This window comes from Corvus hawaiiensis, chromosome 5 (genome assembly GCF_020740725.1).
Source record: "Corvus hawaiiensis isolate bCorHaw1 chromosome 5, bCorHaw1.pri.cur, whole genome shotgun sequence".
Lineage (NCBI taxonomy): Eukaryota > Metazoa > Chordata > Aves > Passeriformes > Corvidae > Corvus > Corvus hawaiiensis.
The window spans coordinates 57,198,747-57,212,956 of NC_063217.1; the positions used below are offsets into that span (position 1 = coordinate 57,198,747).

A 14,210-nucleotide genomic window follows, 5' to 3' on the forward strand; every position below is an offset into this window, starting at 1 on the left:
GCCTTCTTAAAGGTATCAGTAATAAAACACAATCTGAGATACAGACATTCAGGATAAATTCTCCTTTGGAAAAGATGAAAAATTCCTTCTCTCCCCAGAGCCAAGCTGAAGGAGTCAGGAGCATTCATGTCTTTTTGCTATCAACTCAATTAAGCACGCCATAAGGATTGCTGGGTAAAATGTAGCATGTATTTGCATGCATGTAAAATGCAGACTCAAGGAGTCTTAAAATGCCCTTATAAATACAGCAGAAATAGACCAATAAAATATTTTGTAATGACTATTTATGTTTGTATAACAACTCATTATTTCAATTCTCCGCATCAGGGATTTCTTGTTTCTTTCCTCTACCCCTTAAATAAATCTAAATAAATTATTCATTTAAAAACAGGCTATGCATCTATAACAACAGAAACAAATTTCATTTAACATCCAGCTGTCAAAACCAGCCCTTCTGTCATTCTTTATTCAAGTCTGTTCTACATAATTCATGTCATCTTAATTATTTCCTTCTCTTTCTGGGTAGGATAACTCTTAAGGATGAGCCACTTACAGCACAGTCATTTCCTCTGGAGATGATATGACTGTGTGCCATGATCACTCACACAAAAAAAAAAAAAGTACACTGATATTTTAAGGTCTCCAGGTGGGGAATGATGTATATGCAGATGCTATCATGATGGGACCTCACCTGATCCGCATACTACAGCAATAAAAATAGCAGTATATATGCATAATACTGTGTTTTGACATAGACATACTGCACTATTAATAGCCTCCCTTTTTGCTCCTTTAACTCCTGTACAAACAGATGCTGACAGAATTCATGGGAAGCAGAGGAAAACAGAAGAAGAGAGGGCATTAGCTCAAACCAGACTGGTATCTTTTTTTCTTTTTTTTTAATTAAATCCCCAAAATTAAAAATTATTAAATCTCAGCCAAGGTCCTTCCTTTCTTCCACCACTCTGTGCCAATAGTCAATTACTAGAATTTACAAACAGACCTTTAATCACAAGTACGCTAAAATATGTCTAAAAGAGTACAGGCATCACTCTAGAAATATCCTATCCCATTTGCACATGCTAAATAATTAAATTGTTTTAAGCAGTCTAATCTATTAATGCCTGAGAGGCCTTAATTTTGGATACTAAATTTCAAGAAGCTACATTTGTCAATTCAATATAGTTAATAGCCATAAATCAACCTCCTCACTCTACATGACTAATGAATTTACTACATGACAGAGAAAGCCAATTCCTCGAATTAAGGTTTCACTATAAAATGTTCCTCACTCTCCCCACAGCCCAGCAGATTCCTTCTTCTGTCCTTTCTGTGGCCTCCTGAAAGCTGTAGCAAGGGACTTGCAAAAGTGATAGCCTGAATCCTAACATTTGCTTGCAAAGATGATCACCATGATTCAGGAAATGTTCTCAGTTGAACTGGCTACTAAATCTCAACAGGGTTTTGCATTACCCCAGACCCTCCAGAATAAGGTTCTTCATGCTCCAAAACAGTTAGAAACATCATTGATCACACTCAGGCTCCAAACAAATCTGGATTTGCTTCCTGTGCACGGAGTCCTGTAGTTTTCACCCTGCTCTGCTGCTCACATTGCTTTGCACACCATCTCAAGTTACTCAGAGCCTCAGCAAAGCATGATCACGTAACTCAAAGCTGAGCTGAAATGGCAGCAAAAGTCTCCACACTCAGGGTTGTTGCCATCTCAGAGCACAGCTCAAGGCCAGGAATACAAACATGAATTGATCTGCTAGCGCTGGCAGAGCCACATGCACAGACCAGCAAAAGTTAGGGGACTCACCTCATTAGGAGCTGGGAAGATTGGAGGGGCTGAACACAGTCACAGAAGAAAAGCACTGTAAAATATTAACTTAATTCCACACCGGCTGACTGTGCAACATCAAAGAAATCCCAGCTATATGACGCTCCTCAGCAAAATACAGATTGTCTCTTCAGTGCCAAAAGAGAGCAAGCACAGAGCTTGTCACCTACCCACCTGTTTCCCCATATCATGCTGGCGGGTAGGAAGACTGAAAATAGGAACTTCCCTCCCTGGGGGTGCTATCCCCATGGAAGCCACTTGCTGGTGCAGCCACACAAAGGCTGTTTGGAACACAGCAGATCCTGAGCACCTCCAAATCAGGGCACTCCGACTTCACTCTAGGGCAGTACAGGACCTAAACTTCCACACAGCCTAATAAGAGTCCCTGTAACCACATTAAAAAAAAAAAGACATAAGGATTACTTAGAAATAAGCAACAACAGCACACTTTTCACAGAGAAAACACAGTGATCACCTGGGAGCAAAAGGATGCTGAGAAGCTCCTAGGAAAAAAAGAAAAAGTCCAGCAGAAAGTAGAAAGTATTAAAGCAAGAGTTACAGCTATCTCTGATGCCTAATAATGAGATGATAATAAGATGATAATCAAATGAAAAGCTTGGGTAAGAAGGAAAAATTTAAGCAGCTGGAAGTCAAAAGCTAAATTCTTGGGCATGTTACGAAGTCAGCTCCCTTGGACCCCATTTGCCTACTATGGTCTTACACACAGTGGGCAAAAGTGAGATATACAGTCACAGTGTGAGTTCATTGATTAGCAGTCATAAAAGTTTGGAGGTGCCAAGCTGAAAGTCACGACACCTGTGTGGGATATTAAAACAGCAATTTTTCAGCATTATATGTGGTATAGAAGCATGGGCTTAACAGATATCCAGGGCAGTGCCACTTTAGTGCTTTCTCTGCAGTTTTGAAGAAACCCAAATGACCAACATCTGTATCATAGTACAATTTGGATTTGCTAGTCTGCTGTAATACCTTTGGGGTCTTCTGGATGTTGCTACTGGTATCAGCTCTGAAGAGACGGTGTTGCTTCTGCTTCCTTCTTGATATTAAATCAGCTCTTTGTGTATGTGCAAGGCAAGAATTGTGCCATTTTCTCTTTTAAAAAGGCTGTCATTTGCTATTTTTCTGGGCACATGTTGCTGTACTTTCTCATATGTACATCCCCCTCTACATATATGCAGTCACTCTAGATGTATATACAAACATGCCAAATGTTGCACACTAAAGAAATGCATATATTTAAAACATCATACTGTATCGTGTCTATTTTGCCAATAGCCATCTGGGAGAGGGAAGGAAGCATAGAAGAAATACTTCATGTAACCAAACTAGATTTTGTACACTTCTTCAGAAAGAAAAATGTTCTGGCTACTCTTTCTTTTGCAAGTTAACCATTACTGTAATAGCTTTACCCAGATAAAGACAACCAAGCTACGCCATACGGCAGCTAACTTCAGCATGCCACCACCTTGCTTTTCAGTGTATTTTTAAATGCCACAGAAGACAGGACAGGCACGTTTTTATCACCCTTACAAAAGACATGTCCCTGCAAATCTCAGTGTCTCAGGTTTTTTTTATTTTCCTGTGTGGTCAACATATTTTTGTACAATTTTGTTCTAGTTAAGCCCTCCCATGGACCACCAATAACTGATGATGGCTCCTCTCACAGCACAGGGATTTCAAAATTACCCAGTGTTTACTTCAGGGCCTCATACTCATAGCTGAGCCCTTCAGCCATTCCTGTAGCCAACGCTAAGCACAACTTTAAATTAGCACCACAGGCACTGCAGCTTTGTTTCTCTTCTTGCTGAGCAACACTGGCCTGTGACCAATCTATCCTATAGATTTCCTCCTTCCTGTAAGACTCCTAATAAAATTTGTGATATTCAAGAAGTGATATGCTCTTGATTTCACATTCCTCTTTCACAGCTGCATTATTCCTGCTGAAACAGTGGAATGAAATTATGCATGGAAACTCTGCTGAGAATTTTCCTCTTCACGGAAGAAGAAAAAATGCTCAACATGCTCAGAATTCAAATCAGAACCAGAAGAGCCCCGATTCCATATACATGTTATCAATATGGTACACATTTGGAAATCACACAGTATCTGCCAAACTTGAGGGTGTCCCCCTAGGAGGAAGGGGATTAATATATAACCTTGGGTTAAAAGAGGTTACACAATCAGGATTTCCCATACCAACACTAAGGAAATTAAATTCATGGTGGAGATACTCTGCTGCTGAAATGCATGGAAACACTGGAAGAAACTAACATGATTAAAAAACATGAATTAATTATTTTATGCAGAAGAGCCCCAAAACACAGATTTGGCAGGTATACTCCTCAAACTCACTTATTTATTCATTCATTTTAGTGGCCCTGCTGTACTTTGTGAATTATTCTCCATAATTCAAGCAGACATGTAAGAGAGTTCCCACATATTTTAATACACATTCTGGAGTCTCAAAAATAAAAAAAATTGAACTATGTATCCATTTCTATGGGTGCATATCTGTGTACATCTCCAAAGATGACAGCTGAAAAAGGGAATATTGGGTTTTAATCTCTTAATTATGCTTTTTTCCCCCTCCCCTCTGAGTGCATTAATTTGGCAGTAAAGGTTTCTGCTCTCAGCAAAGGCTGAGACAACAAAGCCTCTCGGAGCCCTGATTTTTGGCACCACCTCACTCCTACTTTATGCTTGAGGCTACTTCCCCTCTGACTGATTCTTAATTTGAATAAGCTTTCACTGAAGACTGTATCAGAACTGCAGCAAGTTAATCTTATTAAACCATACGAGTTTAAAAACTCATAGCTTGATGTCAGGCAGGCTGTTTCCAAATTGGTATACTTAAGATCCAAATTAGATCATGAGCAAAATATTAAAAGGCACTAGAGCCATTTAAGAGTGAACTTCCATTTTGAAAAGAAATTTCTGGACATTGAGACCTCAGGACTCGTGCCAGTTCAGTGGGAGTCAGGCTCCTGGCTGCAATGGGTGCTTTTAAGTGCTTTTAAACCTTTAAAATTTAAGCTATGGAGAAAGGAATAAAGGAATTTATTTCATCTCTTGTCAGTACTAGCACAAATACATGGGTCATTCTGAAGGATACTTTATGTATAGGAAGTTGTTACTCCAAACCAAAGTTTCCTGACAAAAACCATCTTTGGGTTTGAGGCACACTGTGTCAGCTGGCATTGAATCTGTTAGCTGATGCAACAAAGTGCGTTTTAAGCACTAACCAACAAAACCACCATCCACTTTCTCTCCATTTTATAAAATACTTATGGTTTTTAAATAATTGTCAAGTGTTTACCACTTCAGTTTTCCTTCAGCCACCTCTGGGTACACAAGATTTCCCCCCCACAATCGACAGACATGACAGAAGTAGTGATTACGATACAATCCATGCTTGGCTCACCAACCCATGTGGTTTGCAGCAAAGCAGGTGGTGGGTGAGTTGCCCTTAGGTCCCCTTGACTTCCAGGAATATGGTGAGATGAATCGCTGGGTGTTCTTACCACCTGGATGCCATCCAGGCCACAAAAATGAGGAGAGACCTCTCTCTCTCTCTGTGGAGATTTCCTGGAAGGTTTCTACCTCCATGCCGACTTCAGACAGCTCTTGTCACATGCACAGCTACACAGGCCCCAAAGTGTTCTCTGGACTGCAGCCCACCACAACAGGCATTACCCTGCACTGTTTAGTGCCTGGCTTTAACTCTTTCCATCTAGCTACAAGTGCAGCCAATCAAACAAAATTGATTTTCCAGAGCTCCGACTAATCCACTGCGTTGAAGGTGACCTATATTCTTTGTGTGTGTATCATTAACAGGTTTGGGTTTTTTTAAGGTATCTGGGATATTAGATGCCTGTCTTCAGCTGTCAGCAACTTTGCCAGTAATTCAAAAGGGCATCAAGCTGCACTTCTGATACTGGGAGGTTTGGGTTTTTTTTAAAGATGTCTTTTTTGCTCCCTGAAACATCAATGGTGACAGTTACTCATCTGCATTTGTACATGAAATTTTCCATGACTCATGGGAAAATCTCTTGAGATACCAACTTGAGCACACTTCCAGTCCACCAACATCTGTGACAAGGTTATAATGCTCCAATATTTTTGACTGAGACCCTGGACACCTGCAACAAGTACTAAACTTTTTCCAGAACTAACCTTGCTCCCTCCAAACCTAATGGACGCTTTTCTGTTTTACTCCACAGATTTACTAGTACCAAGGACCTGACTTTACTTTCCATGAGTACTATCTGGGCACCACTGTAATCACTGCAGTGGAACAATCTGTTCCAAGCGACCAAGAGAGCCAGTAATTTATCAGGAGCAGCGCAGGTGTTTTGGGGAAGGACACAATTGTATTTGTGTGGGTGTAATACTCTTGAGTCAAATGGGACATTCTGTGCAATTCAAAGCCAGTTGGGGAAAGGAAGAGCAGAAGCAGGCTTTACAGAGAGAAATGACCTCAAACTCTCAAATTTATGACAAACAAATTTTTTTTTCTTCCTCTTCTGTCCTTTTGGGTTTGCTTAAAAACAAAGGCTATTCAGGGAAAACAACAAGAACCTTCACACATTCGTAACAAAAATCCATACCAGCTCCCATAAGAAGAAATATTTGAAAGAACATCACCTTCTCCCTTGGAAAACAGAAAAGTTAGAAGCCATATGACAAATGAATACAAGCTAAGGAACAGAAATGGCAAAGGTAGCTTGGATGCCTCTGTCTCCACAGTGAGGAAGGATGGCAATGAAATTAAGACCTAACATTAATTTTTGACACAGTAAGATATTATCCTGCTGGACTTAAGAGCTCCTAGAAGTCATCATGACCAGGGACTAAATGAGACTCAGAAAGGATTTGACCATTTATACAGGCAGCAGAAATACAGAACAATTATAATTATGGCTGAAAATCTAGAAAGAATTATTAAAAATCTTGGGCATTGGGGTGAAAGGCCATCTCTAACTACAAGGGATCAAAAACAAAAAAAGCATGGGAGCGGCAGAGAGAGTTCCTGCCCACTATGGGATGCCACATCCTACCCTGAGAGAGGCAGGACTCGGCACAGGGGCAAACCGGTGACTGTGTGGCAAAACTCTATCCCCATTCTAGCATCTTTCCTTCTGGCTAGCTTGAAATCCTTCCTCCTTTTCCTGCATTAGTTTTATAGTTCTCTGTTGTTGTCTTGCCCCATAACTCAGTCTTCCATTTCTCACAGTGTCTCTGTGATAAAGTTTTTTCCTTCTTTGTCACCAGCCCTACTCTGGGTAAAAGCATGTAATATACAGCCTGCTACCAACTGCAGCTCTCGGTAACAGACTGAATGCTGAGGCCGTAATTCAGTCTGGAGACTCCACTACTGCCCATAAACCACTCCCTGTCTCCCAGTTTACGATGTCAGCAGGACTCAAGCTGAATTAAGGCTTCTACTCTATATAACTGACACCAATGTATTATCTTATACATAATGCATAGAAGATGGCTCTAATCAAATTCCATACCCTGCCCTTTCTTTACATCACAAATGTGGCCTGGCATTTCTTATGCACTCCGCTTACTGATACATAAAATCCTTCTCCTGAATTACAATGGGCATCAAAACCTGTTCTTGGGTCACCGCTTCCAGTAACTGTCATTCCTTCCCCCTTCTTCCCAAAGAGGTTGAGATAAACTTCAGTTTATCCCACTAACAAAACTCAAATTTAAGGACCACATTGAACTGATCACCCAGGAACATTGCCTGCGTCAGTCCATATTTTCAATGCTGGCAAGCAAATGGTTTGTATCTAATGGACATCTTTGGCCTGTTTGCATTTGGTATCAGCAGTGATCACACAAAATGCAAAGCCACGCTGTGGATGCCAAATTGCAAGCGTGCAAAGGTGATGTGTCTGCAAAGCATCTGCAGGGAGCGCTTCCAGCCCTGCAGAGAGGCACAGAAATCCCAGGCATGCACACACAGAGAGTGTGGTAGAAGCCAGTGCTGGTTTTACATGTCTTGGAACAGAATATGGAGTTCAAGCTCCAAAGATTCCACAAACGATGCAGCCAAAAATGTGCTGAATGAAAGCTTTGAAATGTCCTACAGAATAGACAATCCCCTGTGTATAAACCCAATTTCGACCTCAGGCACAGACTAACTGAGCTCTTTTGTACATGAAGAAAGATAGAAGCAAAAGAAAGCGATACAGATGCATCACTTCAAAGCCATCTCACCTCATAGCCCTTCAGACATTTTACCTAACCAGAAAACCAACCAGAGAAGGAGCGTGCACATATCTTTCTAATCAAAAGAAATTTTTGCTTTGTTACCTTAAGCTAGTGTAAGTCCACTTGGCCTGAACAAACTTTACAGACTATCTTGCAATGCTTTGCGTAGATTTAAGCCTTGTGGCAAGAAGACCAAGCATCTGACGGCCAATTCCTGCCACAGCCTTGTATGACTGCCACATTCAGGTGGATGGAAGATGCAGGAAGACTGAACAAAAGCATCTTCGATGCTGATCACTTCAGCAATTTAGGTAATGGGCAGGAGGTGCCATGGGGAGCACGCAGATGCCTGGCTTTAAACTCTGCTCTTTGGGCACCTGAGATAATGACTGCATGGTACAAAACCTGTTTCAGCAAAACCAGAGAACACCACCAAAGAGCCTAAAGCTGCATCTTCCCTGAGCACCTTTCTTGTGGTTCCAGGACACTGCTGCCAGCAACACATCCGTCCTTGCTCAACCCTTTCTCCCATGTTACAAATGAGCTGCTGCTCTCAACAAGCCTCAAATGTTCAGAAGAAAAACAGATGACAGGAGCATGTTTCACATAGGTCTTCTCCCACTGGCAAAAACTACGTGTGAAAGGCTGCCAAGGGCAAGCCAGTCGCTTCCCTCTGACAGGCTAGAGGTGGCCACTTTCACACTAGTAAAATAATGGATGCAGTAATAAACCTGGATTTTTCCTGCATGGTTTTCAGCATGTCATGTATTCAGAGGTTCTGAGGCCACTTTAAAATATGATTTACCCAAGAGATTATCCTATGTCTTCTCTTTGTCAGTTAAGGCCAGGGTAGGGTGGGGAACTGGAAAGAAACAAAACAAAATACCTGGAAAACTGAAATGGTCTTAGAAAACAGCAAAGATTAATTCATCCAGCTTCCTCCAGCATGCACACATCAAGGAGGCCTTTCTCTTTGGCCACAGGGGCTGCTGGTTGCACTTTGCTTTCTCAGCTCGAGTCGGGATTTTCCCAAATGGCAATGCACTGGAGTCATATGCTAACAGCAACCAAACCCCAACAGCCACGGCACAATACAACCATCTAATTATTTATTTATTTTAAGTGTGGTGTTTTATAGCTGGCCACAGCTACCAATTGGTACCCAGGGAGGCCTAAAGCACTATTTTTGATCCACAGAGTCTTCCACGGGTTTGGAACCTAATTACCTTCCGAAGCTACTGCCTCCTCCTCATCTGTTACCATGGCAGCTGCAATCAGCTGAGATGTTTGGGCTGGCAAACCCTGATTTGCTAGGGTACCAGGGCAATTCCAAGGGGCTGTCATTTTAAGAATTTACTTCGACAGCATTTTCAGGAAAGGAAGAGGTAGGATAAATTAAGACTCTGTAGGCTGGGAAGTAGCAACAAATTTTAGAGTGATTCAACAGCCCAGTGCACAAAACCGCAATAGGACTTAGTGGTGGTGTTTGGTTATTTTTGACTTTTTTCTGTCTTAGTAATATAGCATATGTGCCCTTGTCCCAGGGTCAAGGTTCAGGTGAGATTAACAGAATTCCCTTCATTTAAAAATCTTTCCACATGGTGAGAAAATAGATTGTTTAACCAAGTGGTGAGGCTTGTTTTCTAACCTTTAAAATCAGAATCCAGGGAACGTGAGCTTCAGTATTCCCCGTCGATTTCTACTGGTTACAAAAACTGTTCAACTGAAACATTAGTATTTTTCCATATTGATGCTTTTCACGTGGAGATCTCAAAGCGCCAGACTTCTGCTTCCCAGAAAGCCTAGCTTCCCATTGCAGCATCTCAGTCCTTCAGAAATGTACTTCTCATGCCATCTGTGTGGTAACAAATTTAGAAAAATGAGTATTATCTTGGCAGGCTTTGCAAAATGTGCTCAGGATGCAGAGGAGGGTGGTGGGGTTCCTACCAAATAGGGCATTCAGTATCTGACTCAGAGGTGATGACAGCATCTAAGCAGGGGGCTGTTTTCTAAGAAATACACCATTAATTTTGTAGAGCCTGACACAACTGTGCTGCAGTTCAGCTGAAGCCATCCCCTTCAGTCCTGCTGATGGCCTTGTCATTACAGAACCTCCAGGTCTGCAGCTCTCCTTGTCCTCTGCACCTTCCCACATGCACTGCAACAAGCTATTTAATATAAAAGACTCTACAAGAACATCCCAAAACTAGTATGTTCAAAACCAGTGGCCATTTTATGAATGATTAACGTGAATTATCTTATCTGTAAAATACAGGTAATCCTGCCTCTTTATTTCCCAATGCAAGTGCAGATCACTGACATTTGAAAAGTGTCTTGAAAATCACAGGAGCTGATAACATCAATAACAGCACACCATGAGATGCAATATTATTACAATAATAATGGCACTCATTTCAGACTCCTGCATTTTTCAGGTCATCAACCAAAAACATTAGCAAAACACAGCCCTTCAGAAGATGAAAAATCTTTGCAGTGTAATGCAAGCTGCTTCATTCAATTTATTTATTCTCCCCTATGCTGTGCAAAGTGCCTGCTACCATCCTTCCAACTACCAAGAGAGTTCTGAGTGCCCCTTCTCACATAAAAGGATTAGGCCTTCTGATGAAACTAAAGGGAAATCTGGGAGCAGCTGACCACAGCCTTACATTCCTGCAGTCTTGCGCTTTTTCTAATTTTTTTTCTTTTTCTTTTAAGTCTTGACCTGCAAGCTTCATCAATGATGTCAACACTGAAACCACAGGGACAAGCCATGCAGATCAGATTCAAACCTAAAGGAAATTAGCTCAGCTAAGCTACTGCAGGCCCAGCAGGACATCTAGTACCTCCCAGCTGTGCCTCCCTTCAGGGGAGAAGAGAGGAGATAGCTGAGCAGCTTTCAGCAGCCCTCATCCCCAAGCCAGAAGTGGTAAGAGCAGCATACAAGAGCTCTGCATGGCTCTGCTCTAGCAAAAGGCAAATGCTGCCTACTTTGCAAACTGAGCTCTCTGAGCTGTTGAGAGGGATCAGTTCCCCAGCAAGAGCCGTCCGCATCTTCTAGGGCGGAAAGAATTTTGCTTTGATCTTGAGAACAACTGCTGAGACCTGTGAACACTTCTCTCCTGTCTCTTCTGCTCTGCCTGCTGGTTTTGTCATTTTGCCTCATTATTCCATCCCTCCTTTCCTTCCTCCAGATTAAGAGTAGCAGACAATGGTTGGGGTAGACGAGGATCCAAAAAGCAAAAGGAAAGCCTTGCTCTTGCCTTTAGGGCAAAAATTACAATTGTTCTGTGTATGTGTACCTACATGTCAGGTACTTCCTACTATTCCTACCTGGACTTCCCTCTCCTCCCCACCCTTTTTAACATGTGAGGTTAAAGCCTACGGAACAGAATGTTCTGAACTACAAAGTTAAATACGAAGGTGGTAGTGACAGCACAAAGTTCTGTGAACACACATGCAAAAACCTGATCCACTCCTCTTCTTCCTTCCCTCGCTTTCAACCCAGGATGCTTCCTTGGTGGGAAGCATCCACAGGAAATTCAAGAGAGCACACCAAAAGCTATTTTTTTTCCTTTTTCTTTAGGGTGTTTTTAATATACTAAACTGTGTTAACACTATAAAAACAAAGACAACTCTTACGGGAATAGGAGGCTGCTTTTCCCTATTGTTCGCAGAGAACTCTGGCTGTTGGAATGGATGATATGTTAATTTTGTGGCACAGTCGCTCAAGGGAGGACATAGCAAAGTCTCCCATGGTACGGTGCACACAGTTTACAATGGGCATGGTTAGAATTTAATTACGTGTTACAGCCCTTGAAAAGATGCTTCTCCAAAGCAAACATGCTACGAAATACATTTTTTTCTAATCACGACAGGAAAAACTTCAGTTCATAAAGCACACTGTCTGAGCTGTTACGGGCAGCAGCTGCTTGGATGTTTGAAGGAGGGGCTGGCAAAATAAAAAAAAAAATAAAGGCCTCAGAGATTTAACATCCTATAAAATAGCTCCCTACAAGCTGTTTAAATGTCCTTTACTTCAACAATACTCTCAAGATTGTAGAGAGTTTCAGGGCAATACTTGCAGCAAGAGCTCCTTGTGTTCCCTCTGCTTAGGGGGCTCCACAAACACACCGTAAGATTTATGCCTTTCCCTTTCAAAATAACTTCACATAGTCGTCTGCAAAAATTAATTTATATAAGCATACAGAAGAAAGGAACATGTTAGCTCAGGCTGTTGGGTTTTTGGGGTTTTTTTTGGTGGGGGTGGGCTGGGGGACCAATCACTAATACCTACTATAAATCTGCTCACTCACAGCCTCAGCTCACATACTAGCACCACCTCTGTCTCACACACACTTTCCTTCCCATCTTTCCCTCTCTCCCCTTCCCACAACCACGCCGGAATGCGTCCGAGTCGGCTGAGCAGTGTTGCTGATTAAAATCTGCCAGTAGTTACACAACTTATTATAGAGCCTACAAGGGGACTGTGTATTTATGAATACAATAATTAATCAATGCATAATAAGCACACACTGCACATACCACTTTTCTTTCCATACACAGACAGCTTCAATTACCATGCAGGTTACACTGTCATGACAATCTTCTAGTTCCCAGTAGCTGCTCCCCCACCCTGCAGCGTTAGCAAAGACAAGCTCACGGTGTTAGAGCCTGCATTAATCTGCAAACCCACCCAAATACTGCTAAATTGATTAATTTTGCAGGTAGAGGCTTTCAGAAGAACATGCCATAGTTAGTGCCACAACTACTAGGCTGTCACAATTTTCCTTTTAAACTACTTTTTTCAGAGGCTGAGCTATAAAGCGTACTTGGAGCTGTGAGCTGACAGACTGGCTTGCATCTTAAGAACGTATTTCATTTTAATGGCTTTATTTTTAAATTGTTTCAACTCTTTGAATTAATGGAGATTTTAAAAAAGAAATTAGACTGACAAAAATGCAAAGTAGAATATTATTCCCTTTTTTACCTTTCTTTTAACATCAGACTGTATTTATTTTCAAGAAACTCAGTAGTACCCAATAACAGGACTGCACGCCTTTTCCCCCCTTCAGTGTCCATCCTTTTCAGCACCACTTTCTGCCCAAATGAAAAAACAGAAGTACTTTGCCCCAGAGATGAGCTTCCCTGCTAACTCCATTTGAGCCTACACTGATGATACCTGGAGGTGAGTAATCACCCAAAGTTTCCCATGTAGTCCCATGGTCACAGAAGATGATTATGTGCCCTCCTTGACCCAAGGGCCAATGTTATTGCAGACTTGCTTCACGTAGGGATGGACTAGAAGGTTGCAGAGCTCTGCATTTGGCTCTGGAGCTGCTGCCTGGAGGACTATTACATATATATATAAAACTATTAAAACTTTGTGCTCTCTAACAGCCCACAAAGGGGATGACATGGTTTTATTCTGCCAATATGCAGAGGATTAAGGGTTTCTGCTTGAAGCCACTACCAACCTGAACAGGAGAATTTCAGTAATTCCACTAAAACCACACCAAATCCAAGGGACTGGCTGATGGCACGTTGTTACCCTTCCCACTTCTCCTGAAAATGTAGCTGGCATAACCCTATAAACAAGACTTCAACCAGCTACGTTAGGGGGTCCAGCTTAAAGAATTGTCTTAGAGGAGCCATATGCAGCAATGGGGACATTTTTCACAAGACCTCTCAACATTTTGAGACCTAAATACTCAACATGGAGCAGTTCTAAAGGGAAGTCAAAAAAAGCAGTTAGCCTGTGAAACACAGATGAAACTCATGTTGCTCACACCAGTCTATTTTAGCACAAAGCACTTCACAGCAAACGACAGCAAGATACTCCATTAAAACCCTGCACTGCTTTAAGCCATAAGGTCACTGTTAGGACCCAAATACTGTTGTCATGACATCAATTAGCAACACTTTGCCTATGCCAGTGCCATTATTAATACCTTGAAATACTAATCTCTATTACTAATTAACAGTCAAATGCACTAAATAATTATTCATGTATTAGGAATGTATTACTGAATTCAATTACACATCAAGAGCTGTGACTTATGCATCCTTCCCACAACACCACTTGTACCAGAAAATATCCTTAAGAATTCAGCAACATTTAAAAGGC

General features: G+C 41.6%; 1 protein-coding gene across 26 annotated transcripts in view; it reads right to left on the reverse strand.

Annotated features, from left to right (window-relative positions):
• The window catches only part of ADGRL3 (adhesion G protein-coupled receptor L3), a 489,712-nt gene that overhangs the window by 245,025 nt on the left and 230,477 nt on the right, over positions 1-14,210 (reverse strand). The gene's annotated exons all lie outside the window — the stretch shown is intronic.